This window comes from Mesoplodon bidens (genome assembly GCF_964165515.1).
Source record: "Mesoplodon bidens genome assembly, chromosome: X".
NCBI lineage: Eukaryota > Metazoa > Chordata > Mammalia > Artiodactyla > Ziphiidae > Mesoplodon > Mesoplodon bidens.
The window spans coordinates 97,923,732-97,928,013 of NC_138163.1; the positions used below are offsets into that span (position 1 = coordinate 97,923,732).

The 4,282-nt window shown below is 44.0% G+C and overlaps 1 pseudogene across 1 annotated transcript; it reads right to left on the reverse strand.

Moving 5' to 3' along the window:
* Positions 1–3,115: 3,115 nt before the first annotated feature.
* LOC308608941 (retinol dehydrogenase 12-like) lies at positions 3,116–4,062 on the reverse strand (annotated as a pseudogene). The gene has a single exon. The product of its transcript is annotated as a retinol dehydrogenase 12-like (transcript).
* Between the last annotated feature and the right edge of the window lie 220 nt (positions 4,063–4,282).

Consider the following 4,282-nt stretch of genomic DNA (forward strand, 5'->3'; position numbering starts at 1 on the left):
ATATTCCATTGTATATATGTGCCACATGTTCTTTATCCATTCATCTGTTGTGTTGACGGACACTTAGGTTTTTTCCATGTATGTATGTTTTTGAATGTTTCAGTGAAATATTCTGACCTTTATTTCTCACAGTTCTGGAGGCCAGAAGTCTGAAATTAGTTTATCTGGGGTGAAATCAAGGACTCAGCTGGGCTGCACTCCTTCCAGAGGCTCTAGGTAAGAATCTTCTTGTTGCCTCTTCCAGCTTCTGGTGGCTGCCAGCATTCTTTGGCTTGTGGCTGCATCATTCTAATCTCTGCCTCCATGGTTATATTGCCTTCTTCCCTCAGTCTGTGCCAAATCCTCCTCTGCTTTCCCCTGACAAGGACACTTATGATACATTTAGGGCCCACCCAGATAATCCAGGATAATCTCCCTGTCTCAAGATTGTTAACGTAATCACATCTGCAAAGTCTTTTCTATTGTTGTTGAAAGGTAATACTCATAGGTTCCAGGAATTAGGATGTGGCTATCTTTTGGGGGGGGGGCGCTGCTATTAAGTCTCCTCTCTGGTCCCCAAGGATTCATGTCCATCCCACATGCAAAATACATGTACTCCATCCCCAAGTCCCCAAATTCTCAATCCATCGCAGTATCAGCTCAAGTCTAAAATCTCATCTAAATATCATCAGCTCAAGAGTACCAAATCTCATCTTCTAAAATAGGTATGGGTGGTACTCTGGGTATGATCCATCCTGGGGCAAAATTCCTCTTTGGACTTGGACACCAGAAAACAAATTAACTGTTCCTAAAATACAGTGGTGGGACAGACATGGAATAGTAGCTATAGACATTATCATTTCAAATAGGATAAAATGGAAGAAAGAAGGAGTCATTGGCCCTAAGCAATTTTGAAATCTAGCAGGGAAAATTCCATTGGGTTTCAAGGTCTGGGAATAATCCTCTGTGACTTGAGGCTCTGTCCTATGGGCCTACAGCTCTGCCCTCAGAGTCATTCTTCCTTTCTCTTGAAGTGTGGCATATGTTTATAATTGAGTAGTTTTATCAGCCTTTTTGATGCCTGTAGAATTTTGAGAGTCTGGCAGTGTTTCCTTCATTTTTTCTTGCCTCTGTTTCATTCAGTTCAATCTGTCCATGTTTCTGAAGATATAATATCAAAAATTGTGTGGGTCTCCCACGTATGTCCAGAGATTCACACCATTAGACCAGATGGTCCTCTACATATCTTTCCTAGATTATCCTAGTTCTATTCCTGGGTATGGCTGAGATGGTTGAAGAGATTCACGAGTCACACATCTAAATCTCTGAAGTACTAGCAAACACAGCCACACTCTTGACTTTCTCTCCAGAGCGCACCTTCCTGAGAATGAATCTCTTAACTTAATGTCTTTTGCAATCTCGATAGACTGAGAATTCCCCAAATTATCAAATCCTAGATCCCTTTTGCTTAACCATTTTTCCCTCAATTTACCTCATTCCTTTGACATTTTACTATATTCAGCAAGAATAGATCAGACCACACCTTCAACACTTAGCTTGGAAATCTCCTCAGCTAAATATCCAAGTTCGTTGCTTATAAGCTCTGATTTCCACACAACTGTAGGACACAATTCAGTAAGTTTTCTGCCAGTGTAACAAGGATTGTCTTTCCTTAAGTTTCCAATAACATGTTCCTCATTTGCTTCTGAGCCCTTATCAACAGCACCTTTAATGTTCATATTTCTACGATTTTGCTTATGACAATATATGTATTCTCTAAGATGATGTAGGTTTTCTCTTCCATGTTCCTCACTTCCTTCTGAGATCTCACCAGAATCACCTTCAAAGTTGTTATTTCTACTGACAGTCTTTTCAGTTCAGTCTAGGACATTTCTATCAAGCTTCTCAATATTCTTCTAGCTTCTAGCCATTAGCCGATTCCAAAGCCACTTTCACATTTTTAGGAATTTGTTACAGCAGCATTCTACTTTTAGGTAGCAAAACCAGGTATTAGTTTCTTGTGGCTGCTGTAACAAGTGACCACAAACTTGGTGACATAAAACAATAGAGCTTTATTTTCTCACAGTCTGGAGGTCATAAACCTGAAATCAGCATCACTGGCCTAAATCAAGGGTGTCAGAAGGGCTGTACTCTATCTACAGGTTCTAGGGAGAATCCATTTTTTGCCTTTTTCAGCTTCTGATTGCTTACATCATTCCTTGGCTTCAGGCGGCATTATTCCAATCTTGAAGGCCAGCATCCTCAGATCTCTCTCTATTCCATCTTCACATTGCCTTCTCCTCTGTGTATGTCTTCAGATCTCTCTCCACCTTTCTTCCTTCCTTCCTTCCTTCCCTTCCTTCCTTGCTCCCTCCCTTCCTCCCTCCCTCCCTTCTTTCCTTCCATGTTCAGTTTTTATTTTCTCTAAAAATTGAGCTAAAGGGAACTCTTTAGAAAAAGAAACAATCTGCATGATTGAAAATGGAGGTCCTAACTTACACAGTGTTACATGTCAATTATATCTCAATAAGGCTTGCAGTTTTTTTTAACCTTAAAAAAAGAACTGGAAAAAGAAAATGGGAAGGTCCAGCTTCATACAGTGGCTTCAGGATGCTCAGAGGAAGGAACTAAAGTTGGCCAAGGTTAGCCAAGATTTTCCTGAGTTTTCTAGACTCAAGAGATGCGACTAGTATTCCAAAGAGAAAAGAGATCAGTCAAAAGTTTGAGTCTTACAGTCCCTGGAAATATGTAACCCTGATGCTCCTGTCGCTTCAGCTGAAACTGTTGGCTGGCATTTCTGGTATTGATGAAGAAATTGCCCCCAATTTCCCAGGCTCTTCTGACTTCCCCATGCCCACCTGGGATCTGCCCAGTCCTCCTGCCCCAAGAGAGCACTCTATTCATGAAATTCTTGGAGAAGAATCCTCTGCAGTTGTGAGCATCTCATGCTGTGAGCCAGCTTCACAAGAGCATCGGGTGTGCCAAGGTTTCCGTAAGGGTCAGGAGAATCAGAACAGGGCAGGGTTTGCAACAGCAGTAAACCAGAAGGAAAATCCTTCAGGTTGGTCCTTTTCCTTGGTCCCCTTTCATTATGGCATGGACTTGGCCTGATAAGGCTGTGGCTCTTCCACCAGCTCTACTCCCACTGGATTTCTAGAAGCTCACAGCTGCCGTTCCACAGGCACTCAGCCATTTTGTTACTTCAGGCCCTTGGAGATACCCAGATCTTCTTGTGGTCATTGAAGTAGTTGGCACTCAGGGGTCCAGGCCCTCAGTTATGGCACAGTGCAGTCTGGTCTGTGCCCCCTTCTCCCACACCAATTTGACAAAGAGGGAGAAGAGCTGCCAGAGCAGGCACAGCAGGAATGAGTATTGGACAAGCTCAGAGTGGACCATGCCTGGGTGCACTGCATAGAGGGTGGCCCCCATCCGTTGGAGCCTCTTGGCCAGCTCCCAAGTAAAAAGTATATTGGCCATCTTGCTGTGGCAATATGCAAAGCCCCAGCTGTAGCACTTCTCACTCTCAAGGTCCTGGAAGCGAATCTTGCCAGCATGGTGAGCCACCGATGACAGGTTCACCATCTGTGCAAGAGCAGACTCCTTCAGCTGCTCCAGGAGAGAGCAAGTGAGAAGGAAGTGGCCCAGGCAGTTGATTCCCAGGTGGGTTTCAAAGCTGTTAGCTGTCTTGGAATATGGACACATCATCATTCCTGTATTGTTGATCAGAATATGGAGCTGCTTTTGCACTGCCAGAAGGCTTTCAGCAAAAGCTCAGATGGATTTGGTATTGGATAGTTCCAGTTTCCACACCAGCACCTTGGAGTTCTTTGTATTAGCTCAGATTTCACTAGCAGCAGATTCCCTCTTCAGTACATCTCAGCAGGCAATGCATACTCCTCTGCTAGCGAGCTCTCTGGCCGTCTCCTTACTGATGCCCATGTTGGCTCCGGTGATCACCACTATCTTCCTGGGAAGCTGCACATTTGTTCTCCAAATCCCACCAGCAAAGAACTTCCTAATGGACAGAGCTATCACATACAGGAAAGAAAGGAGGGAGGTGAGTAGTCCTAAGATAACCAGCATCTTTTCAACTTCTTTAGTTGCTGCTGCTTTAGCAAAAGTAGCTTCGACTCCAATCCTGGCTCCAGCCCCTGGTCTGGCTCCAATTCTTGGCTGCTTCTCTCTGCTTCTCCCTCCCACTCCCTTACCTCCTCTCTCTCCTGGACTCTGGGCATCTCTCATGCATCTCTTATGAGGATACACGTAGTTGCATTTAGGACCCACCCAGATAATCCAAGATAAT